The sequence below is a fragment of the Hylobates moloch genome, unplaced genomic scaffold (assembly GCF_009828535.3).
Source record: "Hylobates moloch isolate HMO894 unplaced genomic scaffold, HMol_V3 SCAFFOLD_1, whole genome shotgun sequence".
In the NCBI taxonomy this organism is placed as follows: domain Eukaryota; kingdom Metazoa; phylum Chordata; class Mammalia; order Primates; family Hylobatidae; genus Hylobates; species Hylobates moloch.
The window spans coordinates 60,397,505-60,413,451 of NW_026652276.1; the positions used below are offsets into that span (position 1 = coordinate 60,397,505).

At 38.6% G+C, this 15,947-nt stretch overlaps 1 protein-coding gene across 1 annotated transcript in view; it reads right to left on the minus strand.

Moving 5' to 3' along the window:
- Positions 1 to 15,947, minus strand: part of PPP1R1C (protein phosphatase 1 regulatory inhibitor subunit 1C) — a 174,290-nt gene that overhangs the window by 148,822 nt on the left and 9,521 nt on the right. Inside the window, exon 2 of the mRNA XM_058440514.1 lies at positions 3,097 to 3,142. The gene's annotated coding sequence lies outside the window, so the exon portion shown is untranslated. The remainder of the gene's footprint in view (positions 1 to 3,096; positions 3,143 to 15,947) is intronic.

The window sequence follows — 15,947 nt, forward strand, 5'->3', positions numbered from 1 at the left end:
ACACTCTGTCTGCCTACTCTCCAAATGTTCTGTCATGAGGCACTTTCAGAACCCAGGAGGTATGCAGTGAAAAGCCCAAGTCACATGCAGAGGTGATATTGTTTGGCTGTGTCCCCACCAAATCTCACCCTGAATTGTGATAATCCCCATGTGTTAAGGGCGAGACCAGGTGGAGATAATTGAATCATGGGGGTGGTTTTGCCATACTGTTCTTGTGGTAGTGAATAAGTCTCATAAGATCTGATGGTTTTATAACTGGGAGTTCCCCTGCACAAGCCCCCTTACCTGCTGCCATGTAAGACATCCCCTTGTTCTTTCTTTGTCTTCCACCATGATTGTGAGGCCTCCCCAGCCATGTGGAACTGTGAGTCCATTAAACCTCTTTCCTTTATAAACCACCCAGTCTCAGGTATGTCTTTATTAGCAGCATAAGAACAGACTAATACAAGATGTCACATGCTGATTCCTGTCAACAGCCCCAGTGGAGCCCAGACTTTGAGTCATCACAGCTAACCCGTGAGACATGTGAGTGAAGAAGCCTCCAGGTAATTCCAGTCCCCAGCCACATGAGTCAGCTTACGTGAGAGTTCCAACTGAGGACCTCAACATAGTGGAGCAGAGACAAGTCATCTTCACTTCGCATTACCTGGATTCTTGACCTACAGAAACTATGGACATGAAAAATGGTTGCTGGCCTCCCAAAATGCTGGGATTACAGGCATGAGCCACCACACTTTTTAAAGTGTCCTGTTAGGCACTTTTAAAATCGTTAGTATTATTCTTACAGTTTTCTATTTTATAACACAGAAGTGTGGTCTGTCTTGAAGGTATACACATAATATATGAGTCCTTGTCAAACAAGCCCTGAAAGACATGGGGATAGATAAATTAATCCAAGCAGTTTGTAGGATGCAAAGATAAGGAAAAAGTATAGAATTCTGATAAACCCAAATGTTGAGGGGAAAAAGAGAGGGCAAAATGGAAACAAACACACACAAAAAAATATATAATAAAAAGAGTAAGAAGACCAGGAAAGAATAACAACATGGAAATAAAGATTGAAGAAAGTTTCTTTAGGAAACATGCGATCAGCATATCAAAACTACAGAGGATGTAATTATGAACATCTAAAAATTATCCATTGAATTCTGGTAGTTATATTGAGGGAAAGAGTGGGAAATAGGTAGGTGAAAAAAAAATTAGCCTAGTTCTTTTTTTAGATAGATTCTCACTCTGTTGCCTAGGCTGGAGTGCAATGGCACGATCTTGGCTCACTGCAACCTCCACCTGGGTCCAAGTGATTCTCATGCCTCGGCCTCCAGGTAGCTGGGATTACAGGCATGTGTCACCATGCCCGGTTAATTTTTGTATTTTTAATAGAGACAGGGTCTCGCTATGTTGCCCAGGCTGGTCTTGAACTCCTGGCCTCAAGTGATCCACCTGCCTCAGCATCCCAAAGTGCTGGGATTACAGGCATGAGCCATTGTGCCTGGCCCATAATTTAGGCAAGTTCTTTAGAAAACACCTTGACAGTTAAAAGAAAGCCTCCTTCAAACATGGGACCTTACAGTAGAGAGCAAGAGCAAGAGTGGAGTGGTGCTTTTTGGATTTATTTTATAGATGAACCAGACTTGAATATGTCCTGGGCTGCAAGGAGGTAGCCAGTGAGGAAAGAGGTTTAAAATACTCAAGAGACAGAGAGGAGTGAGGAATAGATAGATATAGATATAGATATAGATATAGATATAGATAGAGATAGAGATAGAGATAGAGATATACAGATATATAGATAAAATTTATATTAAGGTGAGGAGAATTACTCAGGATTCCTGAACAGTAGGCCAGTAGCCTTTGTAGGAGATTATAGGTATGATCCTCTTACTCAACAATAGAAATAAATAAATGAATAAATAACCCATTTGCAGAATTCTTCACATTTTAAATAGTTTGATAATACAATGGAAGAAAATAATGTTATAAGATTCAGAGTAACTTCTAGAATGCTGTTCTTGGTAGGGTTTCCAAATAATTTTCAAAAATTTCACACAATGTTTAAATAGTATAGCTGTATCTAGTATAATTTCATTATAGATTTGTATCCATATATACACATGCATGTGCTCATGCATTAAACACCTACTGACATATACATACACGCTTACTTATGCTTTTGTGTGTGATGTGCAAAAAATGTTTGGAAGAACATATTCTGAGATGTTAATGGTGTTGTCTCTGGATGGTGAGTTTATAGGTTATGTATTTTCTCTTTATGATTTTCTATGTTACACAATGAGCACATTTGAATTTTTTAATACAAAATTAACTGCCAGAATAACAAAGATAATTTTAAATAATATTTTTTAAAGTTCTTTTGCATTTCGATGCAGAAAAAGATTTTTCACACCCTCTCTTAAATCAGAGAAATTAAAATAGAGCACTTTTTCAAAAAAGCATGCTTTATCTTCTAATGAAGGACAAGCTACTTTGGATGAGATCATTCTTTCCAAAATCATATTGAATTTACCTCCCTTACTTAACACACAAAAACACTGTTCCTAACATTCTTACATTTACCTATAAAAGCAATATTATAGGTACACAGAGGGCCTTTCAATATGCATTGTACTTGACATATGTAATACAATGGAAACGAACTACAATAATAATTGTGCACATGTACCCTAAAACTTAAAGTATAATAATAATAAAATAAAAAATAAAAAAAGAAAGGACCAGGAGAGTGTTTTCTTATAGCTTCCTGTTAAATAGCTATTATTTTATTGGTTTAGCTTTGTTAATTCTTTCTTTAAGCTATGGATAACAAGTGCAACATATTCTTATTTTTTTACATAGTTAAAACAGAATAAATGAATGTGTTGTCTGAGAGAGAAAAAAGAGAGAATAAACACGGTCGAAGATGAAGCTCCATAAATCTGAATGAACTTCACATCTTCTACTCAGAGGAAATGTTCAAAATATAAATAGTATTATGCACCATCACTGATGTAGGCAAAGCATGAACTATATTCTAGCAATAGTTATGAATCAGGGAAGACTTGAAGGAACAAATTCTCTCAAAGTCTTGCCCAGTCTTACCTTTTTAGATGTCTTTCAAAAGAGAATCTTGAAGAGAGAAAACATTCTAAAAAAAAAAAAAAATAGGCAACAAATAACTACCAGGCTGATGTACTGTCTCCAGTTTGGTTCTTCAAAACATTTCATCAGGAGCATTGATCTAAATTAACCCCAAGATTTTATATTATAATTTTTCAAAGCAGGGTTTTAAGAGTTCCTTAAGTCAGTGCCTTGTAACCCCATATGATTGATGTCTGACACAATCTTGGCAGTCATCAAAATTTTAGTGGACTCCTTTCATTTATTTTGCAGGTATCAGGAAAAGCATTTTGGGTACTGCCTTTATTGAGAGACATTACAAATGATTGAAGACAGGAAAGACTGCACTCCTAATAATGATGAAGCACTTTAAAATATGTATAACCTTTTAAACGATGTTCAGGTATAGCTAGTGGAAAATCAGGTAGTTCCAGGCAGCTACTGCTGCCTAACTACTCTCACTTTCTCTGGAAACCAGTGAGAGTTCTGATTTATAGTTCTCAGGCAGAGGGTGTCTTCCATCCCAAAGTGACCGTCTTCTCCATTTCACGCCTTTACACCTGAACATTCTCAAATTGTTTCTGAAAATCACATAGCACAATTGGAAAATCTGAGTTCCTCAATTCCAGGAAGGGCCCACTGTATGTAAAGTTGACATGGAGATGCTTCAGATTCATATTAATTCTAGAAGACTCCAATCTCAGAATGGATACCAAATCTTTGTGCAAGGGAGTACGATCACAGTCTTTTCCAATTACAGTTTGTGACAAGACTAGAATATATATTCTGTGATAATATTAAAATGCAGTTAAGATACTTTCATTGAATTTCTGGTTGTTTTGTGAAATGTTTTAACAGCATCTTCTGTTCAATTCATTTGCACCTTCAAATATACTCTATGGAATCCAATTTGGAATTTATGTAACATAGATAAATATCAAGTAAGAAATATTCTCAGAGTATAATCTTCTGTATGTTATTTTAATTAATATTCACAACCATCTCTTGGATTCTTGTGGGAAAGAGGACAAATGGCAAATACATGATTTAAGTCAACTCTAGATATTGGTTCCATTTCTCTTTCCTTAATGATTTTTTTTTACCTATTTTTTTTTAACTTAAAGTCTCTACCCACCCATATATAAAGCCTTAGAAATACTCCAAGGTAGCATAATTGACTGATTTAAATTTCAACTCTTATCTCTCAATCTTGGTAAAATGCTACTATTTAACATAATGTTTAAAAGGCAAGATGCAAGGAAAAAACAAGTCATCAAATGTCTGCATAACCCACAAACTAATTAATCAATCCCCAGAAATAAAAAGTTGGTGCTAACAGTAATTGATTAGACAACCTTTTCAAAATATTTTTTAAAAAAGAAAACAGGGATGTAAATTTACATTAAATATAAACACAATTTGAAAGTTTCACAGAATGTACATGTCAGTGGGGCCATACATTACATGCTGTATTCATCCTGAGTATGCCTTTACTTTTTCAAGAAATGTATTTGATTAGAACATCTCTGCAAAAGGCAGCCAATTGTTTTTTGTACTAACAGTGTTAGAGAAAGATCTGCTTTGCCAAAAGTCCCTTTTCTTCTGCCTTTAAGCTTCAACAAATGATCAGCTCTCAGTTGACACTTAAACATTCATCGTTTTGCCTTTTTTATTATCACTATAAAACTTGACAAACAGCTCTCTCCTGTCTTGCTTCTTCTGCTTACCTCCCTATCTGCTGTGTAAATGGTATACACACATTTAGTACTTTGTATATGTTCTCTGAGTTCTAACATCTATTTAAACAAAAATAAGTTCTTTATAAATGATTTCAAGCTTTGGCCTTATGTTGCTACAGTTTAGCAATCTTCTGGCTCTGAGTAAACTCTGCAAAAGAGCTGTTCTTGAGTGCTTGCCTATGTTTCCATGCAGAATGTAGGCTTATTCGTATCTACAAATAACGGAGCATTAAAAATAAAATAATTTCCTGATTAGGATGAGTCACTTCCAGTAAAAGCAAATGTCTTGGTAAGAACATGAAACCTATATTGACTGTCTGAGAGCATTTGCCTCTGTTTCTTGGTCATGGTGGTCTGGGGTGGGTCTGGTCTGGCCTATGAGTCAAAGTTGCTTACTGATCATATTTATGCCACAGCAACCTCTTTTGGGGATCACCAGTGCCATCCCATAGTCTCTGCTTCTTGAGATTTTGAACTGTTACACATCTTTTCTTACGATTTCTTAATGATCCAGTTTTAAAAAGTGTAACATATGACTCATTATACTGCTTGTGTAATATATGCATAATGAGTTTGGAAGCAAACAGATAATTCTTAATTCAGAAAGAACATGAAATTTCTAGCAGGTTGTAATGTGCTAAGCTTTATTTTCCAGTACAAACAATGAGTCATGGAACAAAATGAATGACAGGAGTAGGTAATTAAGAAAGTATGATAAGGAAATAAATTTAGCTCATCATCTGGCACGCTATAGAAAATAGAAATTAAAACTTTATTTTCTAGGCGCACCTCAGGCCATGCACCCCATAATCACCACTGAACTTACTCTTTCTTGAATAACCCAAGTCCTTTCACTTTGTACATATGGTCACTTGTAGTGACTTGGAGCACCCTTCCACCTTACGTTTGCTACTTAGCAAACATCTCTACTTTTAGGACCAAGTTCAAATGCCCCTTCTGCTAAAATGTCCTCCAAGTGCTTTGTTGCTCCATCCTCTGGACTTTGTTGATATATATTTTTTTGTCCTATTAAAAAGTAATTACACTAATAATTTATATAATGGACGAATACACATTTATTGTCCACATACACCTCCAAAGAAACAAGATGCTCAGCATGACTTTTCCACAGGCTTCACTTATCTGCCACAGTGAAATCATCTCTTACTTGTTCGCCATTCTTCCTGCATCACACATTTTTTCTTGGACTTATTCTCTGAATTACTGAAGTATATTCTTTAGTAAGCTTTATAGAAATGATTCATAGGTATTAAACTTTCCAAGACTTCAAATATCTAAAAATGACTTTCCCTTCCCACATTAGTGAATTTGGCTGAGTAAAGAACTCCAGATTGAGACAGGAGACAGAGAATGATAGCCAAATAAAAGTCTCTACCAATTGTCCCCTTGGCAGAAACACCAAATTAAATAACTATTCACACAAAAGTCCTTCATGAGAACCAAAAAATCATGTGAGCAATCACAATACCTGGTTTTAAGTTTATATTGAGAGGTGACAGCGTGCTGACAGTCCTCACAGCCCTTGCTCGGTCTCGGCACCTCCTCTGCCTGGGCTCCCACTTTGGTGGCACTTGAGGAGCCCTTCAGCCCACCGCTGCACTGTGGGAGCCCCTTTCTGGCCTGGCCAAGGCGGGAGCCGGCTCCCTCGGCTTGCGGGGAGATGTGGAGGGAGAGGTGTGAGCAGGACCCGGGGCTGCGCGCGGCGCTTACGGGCCAGCTGAAGTTCCGGGTGGGCATGGGCGTGGGCTTGGCGGCCCCGCATTCGGAGCAGCTGGCCGGCCCTGCCGGCACCGGGCAATGAGGGGCTTGGGACCCGGGCCAGTGGCTGCGGAGGGTGTACTGGGTCCCCCAGCAGTGCCAGCCCACCGGCGCTGTGCTCGATTTCTCACCGGGCCTTAGCTGCCTTCCCACGGGGCAGGGCTCGGGACCTGCAGCCCGCCATGCCTGAGCCTCCCACCCCCTCCATGGGCTCCTATGCGGCCCGAGCCTCCCCAAGGAACGCCACCCCCTGCTCCACGGTGCCCAGTCCCATCAACCACCCAAGGGCTGAGGAGTGCGAGCGCACGGTGCAGGACTGGCGGGCAGCTCCACCTGCAGCCCCAGTGAGGGATCCACTGGGTGAAGCCAGCTGGGCTTCCGAGTCTGGTGGAGATGTGGGGAACTTTTATGTCTAGCTCAGGGATGGGAAACGCACCAATCAGCACCCTGTCAAAACAGACCACTCGGCTCTACCAGTCAGCAGGACGTGGGTGGGGCCAGATAAGAGAATAAAAGCAGGCTGCCCAAGCCAGCAGTGCCAACCCGCTGGGGTCCCCTTCCATACTGTGGAAGCTTTGTTCTTTCGCTCTTCGCAACTGCTCACTCTTTGGGTCCACGCTGCTTTTACGAGCTGTAACACTGCGAAGGTCTGCAGCTTCACTCCCGAAGCCAGTGAGACCACGAGCCCATCGGGAGGAACGAACAACTCCGGACGCGCCGCCTTAAGAGCTGTAACACTCACTGCCAGGGTCCACGGCTTCATTCGTGAAGTCAGTGAGACCAAGAACCCACCAATTCCCCAATATCACTGGAAGAGGCACTGAAGAGGGTAGTAAAGATACTCTTGAATTGCAGACACCATCCCTTCTCCATCCCCCAGCAGTGGCCATGTGGTGCAGCAAGAGAATCTGTGCACTTGAGGAAAGGAGAGCAAAGAGATTGTGGGACTGCATTGGAACTTGGTGTTGCCCTGGCACAACAGAAAGCAACATCAGGCAGAACTAAGGCGGCACCTATAGAAGGAGCATTTATATGAGCCCTAGACAGAAAGGAATCATCCATCCCAGCAGTCAGAACCTGAGTTCTACCAAACCTCAAGACCATGGCCTACAGTACTCTGGGGCCCTAAATAAACCTGAAAGGCAATCTATGCCTCAAGGACTGCAATTCCTTGGCAAGGTCTGGTACTGTGCTAAGTGTGGAGTGAGGGGACTTGCAGGAAACGTGACCTAGTGAGACACTAGCTGGGGTGGCCAAGGGAGTGCTTGTACCAACTCCCCAACTCCAGGCAGCACAGCTTGTAGCACCAAAACGGACTCTTTCCTTCTGTTTGAGGAGAGTAGAGGGGAGATTAAAGAGGAGTTTGTCTTGCAACTTGGATACCAGCTCAGCCACAGCAGAATAGGGCCACAGGCAGAGTCCTGAGGCCCCCATTCCAGGACCTAGCTCCTGGACATTTCTAGACACACACTCCATGAAAAGGAAACTCGCTGCCTTGAAGGGATGGACCCAGTCCTGGCAGGATTTGCTAAGTGCTGATTAAAGAGCCCTTGGGCCTGAATAATCAGCAGTGATAGGCAGTACTCGCTGTGGGTCTTGGGTGTAACTCAGAGACGTGCTGGCTTCAGGTGTGACTAGCACATTCCCAGCTGTCGTGGCTGTGGTGAGAGACTCATTCTGTTTGAGAAATGGCAACAGAAGAGTAAAGGAGACTTTGTCTTGTGGCATGGAAACAGCCTGGTCACAATGGGGTAGAGCACCAGGTGGGCTCTTTGGGCTCCTGATTCCAGGCCTTGGCTCCTAGATAGCATTTCTGGACCTGTCCTGAAATAGAGGGGAGCCCACTGGCCTGAAGGGAAAGCCCAGGCCTGGCAGCATTCACCACAAGCTGACTAAACAGCCCTTGAGCCTTGAGTGAACATCAGTGGTAGCCAGTCAGTACTCTCCGTGAACTGGGGCAGTGGTGGCCACAGGAGGCCCCTCTGCTTATGGAAAGGAGATGGAAGAGTAGGAAGGACTTTGTCTTATGGCTTGGGTGCCAGCTCATTTGCAGTAGAATAGAACATTAGGTAGATTCCTAAGCTTCCTGACTCCAGGCCCTGGCTAATGGACAGCATCTCTGGACCCACCCATGGCCAGGGAGAAATTGCCACCTGAAGGAAAAGACGTAAGCCTGGCTGGCTTTGCCACCTGCTGATTGTAGAGACCTAGGCCCTTGAGCAAACATAGGCGATAGCCAAGCAGTTGTTATCATGAACCTTGGTCAAGACCCAGGGCTGTGCTGGCTTTGCACAGCTCAGCACCGAGAGAAAAACTCTGTTTGGGGAAATGTAAGAGAAGAGAAGAGTCTCTGCTTGGTAAACCAGAGAATTCTTCAGGATCTTATCCAAGACCACCAAGCTGGTACCTCTATGAGTGTGGAAGATTCACAGCATTACTGGGCTTGGAGTGCCCCCTAATGCAGATATGGCTGCAATGACCAATATCTTAGATCACAACATGCAAGTCCCTTCAAATACCCTGAAAGCCTTCTCAAGATGGATGAGTACAAATAAGCACAGACTACAAAGACTATAATAAATACCTAATCCTTCAATGCCCAGACACCAATAAACAAACACATGCATCAAGACCATCCAGGAAAACATGACCTCAAAGGAAAAAAAAAACTAAATAAGGCACAAGACACCATGGACCAATCCTGGAGACAGAGAGATATGTGATATGTGACCTTTCAAGACAGAGAATTCAAAATAGCTGTTTTGAGCAACTTCAGTGAAATTCAAGATAACATAGAGAAGGAATTCAGAATCTTATCAGATAAATTTAACAAAGAGATTGGAATAATTAAACAGAATCAAACAAATTCTGGATTTGAAATATACAATTGACATAATGAAGAATGCATTGGAGTCTCAATAGCAGAATTGATCAGGCAGAAGAAAGAATTGATGAACTTGAAGACAGGCTGTTTGAAAACACATAGAGGAGACAAAAGAACAAGAATAAAAAACAATGAAGCATGCCTACAAGATCTACAAAATAGCCTCCAATAGTAAATCTAAGAGTTTTTGGCTGTAAGGCAAGGTAGAGAGAGAGACAGGGGTAGAAAGTTTATTCAAAGAAATAATAGAGAATTTCCCCAAACTGGAGAAAGATATCAAGATACCAGTACAAGAAGGTTATGCAACACCAAGCAGATTTAACTCAAATAAGACTACTTCAAGATATTTAATAATCAAACTCCCAAAGGTCTAGGATAAAGAAAGGATTCCAAAAGTAGCAAGAGGGAAAAAGAAAACAACAAATAACAAACAAAGAAGTTTCAATATATCTGGCAGTAGACTTCGCAATGGAAATCATACAGGCATATAGGCCAGGAGACAGTGGTGTGACATATATAAAGTGCTAAAAGAAAAAAAATATGTATCTTAGAATAGTATAACCAGAGAAAATATCCTTCAAACATGAAGGAGAAATAAATACTTTCCCAAACAAAAGCTGAAAGATTTCATCAACATTAGCCCTGTCCTACAAGAAATGCTAAAGAGAGTTCTCCAATATGAAATAAAAAGACATTAATAGCAATAAGAAATTATCTGAAGGTATAAAACTCACTGGTAATAGTACACAGAAAAACAGAATATTATGATACTGCAATTGTGGTGTGTAAACTACTCATATATTGAGTAGAAAGACTAAACAATAAACCTATCAAAAATAATAACTAAAACAAAGTTAGAAGGATAAGAAGTACAATAAGACACAAATAGAAATAACAGAAAGTTAAAAAGCAGGGGGATATCAAGTTAAAATCTACAGATTTTATTAGTTTTCTCTTTGCTTGTTTTTGTAATCATTATGAATTCATCAGTTTAAAATAATGTGTTGTAAGATGATATTTACAAGCCTCAGGTAACCTCAAATCAAAAAACATAACAACAGATACACAAAAATAAAAAGCAATAAATTAAAGAAAGTTTAATTTAAAACCAGAGAAAATCACCTTCACTAAAAGGAAAGAAGTAAAGAAAGAGGAGAACACCACAAAACAACCAGAAAACAAATAATAAAATGGCACTAGTGAGTCCTTCATTATCAATAATAACACTGAATGTAAAAGAACTAAACTCTCCAATCAAAAGCCATAGAGTGGCTGAATGGATCACACAACAAGACCCAATTATCTGTTCCCTACAGGAAACACACTTCACCTATAAAAATACACATAGACTGAAAATAAAGGGATGGGAAAAGGCATTCCATGTAAATGGAAACCAAAATAGAACAGGAGTAACTATACTTATATTAGACAAAATAGACTTCAAGACAAAAACTATAAAAAGGACAAAAAGGTCATTATATAATGAAAAAGGGGTCCATTTTAGCAAGAGGATATAACAGCTATAGACGTATGAACCCAACCCTGGAGTATCCAGATATGTAAAGCAAATATTACTAGCGTTAAAGAGAGAGATGGATGCTAATACAATAATAGCTGGAGACTTCAACACCCCACTGTAGCACTGGACAGATCATCTAAACAGAAAATCAACAAAGAAACTTTGGACTTAATCTATGCTACAGACCAAATGGTCCCAATAGATATTTACAAAACATTTCATCCAACAAGTAAAGAATACATAATCTTCTCCTCAGCACCTGAATCATTCTCAAGATCAGACAACATGTTAGGCCACAAAACAAGTTTTAATAAATTAAAAAAATAACTGGAATCATATAAAGTATTTTCTCTGATCACAATGGAGTAAAACTAGAAATTGATAACAGTCCGGGCACGGTGGCTCACACCTGCAATCCCAGCACTCTGGGAGGCCGAGGCGGGCAGATCACCTGAGATTGGGAGTTTGAGACCAGCCTGACCAACATGAAGAAACCCCGTCTCTACTAAAAATACAAAATTAGCCAGGCATGGTGGCACGTGCCTGTAATCCCAGCTACTCTGGAGGCTGAGGCAGGAGAATTCCTTGAACTTGGAAGGTGGAGGTTGCAGTGAGCCAAGAATATGCCATTGCACTCCAGCCTGGGCAACAAGAGTGAAACTCCATCTCAGAAAAGAAGGAAAGGAAAGGAAAGGAAAGGAAAGGAAAGGAAAGGAAAGGAAAGGAAAGGAAAGGAAAGGAAAGGAAAGGAAAGGAAAGGAAAGGAAAGGAGAGAGAGAAGGAGGGAGGAAGGAAGGAAGGAGAATTGATAACAACAGAAACAAACTTTAGGACTTTACAAACACATGGAAATTAAATAATATGCTCCTGAATGACCAGTGGATCAATTAAAAAATTAAGAAGGAAGTTGAAGAATTTCTTGAAATAAATGAAAATGGAAACACATTGTACCAAAACCTGTAGGATACAGCAAAAACAGTACTAAGAGGAAAGTTTATAGCAATAAGCACCTACATCAACAAAGTGGAAAATCTTCACATGACCAACCTTACAATGCCTGTTAAAGAAGTAGAAAATCAAGAGCAAACCAAACCCAAAATTAGTACAAGAAAAAAAACCCACAGATATCAGAGCAGAAATAAATGAAATTGAAACCAAAAAAATATGAGATTAATAAAGGGAAAATTTGGTTTTTTGAAAAGATAAAGCCAACAAACTTTTAGCCAGACTTACTAACAAAAAAAGAGAGAAGACTCAAATAAATAAAATCAGAGGCAAAAAAGAAGACATTACAACAAATAACACAGAAATTCAAAGGATGATTAGAGACCACTATGAGCAACTATATGCCAATAAATTGGAAAACCTAGAAAAAATGGATAAATTCCTAGACACTTACAACCTACCAAGACTGAAGAAGTTCAAAACCTGAAAAGACCAATAATAAGCAACAAGATCAATGCTATAATAAAAAGTCTCCCAGTAAGGAAAAGCCAAGCACGCCCCATGGCTTCACTGCTAAATGTTACCAAACAATTAAAGAAGGACTAATACCAATCCTACTCAAACTATTCTGAAAAACAGAGGAGAAAGAAATACTTCCAAACTCATTCTATGAGGCAAGTATTATTACCCTGAAATCAAAACTAGACAGACACATCAAATAAAGAAAATCACAGGTCAATATCTCTGAATATCGATGCAAAAATCCTTAACAAAATACTAGCAAACTGAATTCAATAACACATTAAAAAGATCATTCGTCGTGAACAACAGAGATTTTTCGCAGGAATACAAGGATGGTCCAACATACAGAAATCAATGAATGTGATACATCATATTAGCAGAATGAAGGACAAAAGCCGTATGATCATTGCAATTGATGCTGAAAATGCATTTGATAAAATTCAATATCCTTTTATGATGAAAAAAAACACTCAAAAAACTGGGTATAGAAGACACATACCTCAATGCAATAAAAGCCAGATATGACATACCCACAGCTAGTATCATACTGAATGGGGAAAAACTGAAAGGCTTTCCTCTAAGATTTGGAACATGACCATGATGTCCACTTTCACCACTGTTATTCAACATGGTACTGGAAGTACAAGGGACAAATCAGATAAGAAAAAGAAATAAAGTGCTTCCAAATTGGAAAGGAAGAAGTCAAATCATCCTTCTCAGCAGATGACATAATCTTATATTTGTAAAAACCTAAAGCCTCCACCAAAAACCTATTAGAACTCAGAAACAAATTCAGAAAAGCTGCAGAATACAAAATTAACATATAAAAATTAGTAGTGTTTCTATATGCCAACAGTGAACAATCTGAAAAGGAAATCAAAAAATAATTACCTTTACAATTGCTACAAGCAAAATAAAATAAAATACCTGGGAATAAACTTAACCAAAGAAGTGAAATATTTACAATTAAAACTATAAAACACTAATGAAATAAAATAAACAGGAAATGAAAGAATGCAAAAATATTTCATCTTCATGGATTGGAAGAGTTAATATTGTTAAAATGTCCATACTCCCTAAAGCAATCTACAGATTCAGTGCAAGCCCTATCCAAATACCAATGACATTCTTCATGGAAATAGAAAAAACTATCCCAAAATTTATATGGAACCACCAAAGATCCAGAATAGCCAAAGCTACCCCGAGAGAAAAGAACAAAACCAAAGGGATCACATTACCTGACTTCAAGTTATACTTTAAAGCTGTAGTAACCAAAACAGCATGGTTTTGGTTACCGGCATAAAAACAGACACAGACCAATGGAACCAAATTGAGAACCCAGAAACAAATATACATGTCTACAGTGAACTCATTTTCAACAAAGGTGTCAAGAACATACATTGAGGAAAAGACAGTTTCTTCAATAAATGGTGCCAGGAAAACTGAATATTTATATGCAGAAGAATGAAACTACACCCCTATCTCTTGCCGTGTACAAAAATCAAATCAAAATGGATTAAAGACTTAAATCAAGCACCCCAAACTATGAAACCATTAAAAGAAAATGCTGATGAAATCCTTCAGGACATTGGAGTGGGCAAACGTTTCTTGAGTAATATCTGACAAACACAGGCAACTAAAGCAAAAATGGATAAATAGGATCACATCAAGTTAAAAAGATTCTGCATAGAAAAGGAAACAATCAACAAAGTAAAAAGACAACTCATAAAATGGCAGAAAATATTTGCAAACTATTCTTATGACAAGGGATTAATAACAAAAATATAAGGAGGTCAAACAACTCTATAGGAACAAATCTAATAATCCAATTTAGAAATGGACAAAAGATCTGAATACAGATTTATCAAAAGAAGATATATAAATGGCAAACAGATATATGAAAAGGCACTCAACATCATTGATCATCAGAGATATGCATACTAAACTACAATGAGATGTTGGGCCGAGTGTGATGGCTCACGCCTGTAATCCTAGCATTTTGGGAGGCCAAAGTGGGTGGATGACCTGAGGTCAGGAGTTTGAGACCAGCCTGACCAACATGGTGAAGCCCTCTCTCTACTAAAAATACAAAAAATTGCCAGGCATGGTGGCAGGCTCTTGTAATCCCAGCTATCTGGAGGCTGTGGCAGGAGAATCTCTTGAACCTGGAAGGCAGATGTTGCAGTGAGCTGAGATTGCACCACTGCACTTCAGCCTGGGTAACAGGGTGAGACTCTGTTTCAAAAAATAAATAAATAAATAAATAAATAAAATAAACTACAATGAGATGTCATCTCACCCCAGTTAAAATGGCTTTTTTTCCAAAAGACAGATAATAATAAATTTTGTGAAACAGGAAACTTTGTACCCCATTGGTGGGAATGTAAATTAGTATAGCCACTATGAAGAATAGTATGGAGGTTCCTTAAAAAACTAAAAAATAGAGCTACCATATGATTCAGTAATTCCACTGCTTAGTGTACACCCAAAAGAAAGGAAATCAGTAAATTGAACAGATATATGCTCCCTCATGTCTATTGTAGCACTGTTCATAATAGTCAAGATTTAGAAGCAACCGAAGTGTCCATCAACAAACCAATGGATAAAGAAACTGTGGTGCATATTTTCTTTGGAGCACTATTCAGCAATGAAAAAGAATGAAATTTTATCATTTGCAACAGCATGGATGGAACTGGAAGTCATTATGTTAATTAAGTGAAATAAAGCAAGCACAGGAAGACAAACTTTGCATGTTCTCCATTTTTTGTGGGAGCTAAAAATTAAAACAATTGAACTCATGGCAATAGAGAGCAGAATGATGGTTACAAGAGGCTGGGACATGTACCTGTGGAGTAAGGGAGTAGGGCTGGTTAATGTGTACAAAAATATAGTTATATAGAATAAATAATATCTAGTATTTGATAGTACAACAGGGTGAATACAGTCAACAATAATTCATTATACATTTAAAATAACTAAAAGTTATAATTGAATTGTTTCTAACACAAAGAAAGGATAAATGTTTGAGGTGATGGATACCCCATTTACTCCTAGTTTATTATTATGCATTGTATGCCTGTATCAAAATATCTTACATACCTCATAAATACATACACCTACTGTGTACTCATGAAAATTTTTTTTAAATTAAAATTAAAAAAAAGCAAAAAAGAACTCTAGGTTAATATTTTTTTCTTTCACAACGTCAATATTATTCCTTCACTTTCAACATGGGAACTGTATCATTAGCAATCTGATTTTTTTTCTCTTGAAAAACTTTTTGGATTTTTGTTTGTTTGCTTGTTTGTTTTTTGAGACAGTTTCACTCTGTAGCTCAGGCTGGAGTGCAGTGGCCCAATCTTGGCTCACTGCAACCTCTGCCTCCCAGGTCCCGGTTCAAGCAATTCTCCTGCCTCAGCCTCCTGAGTAGCTGCGATTACAGGAA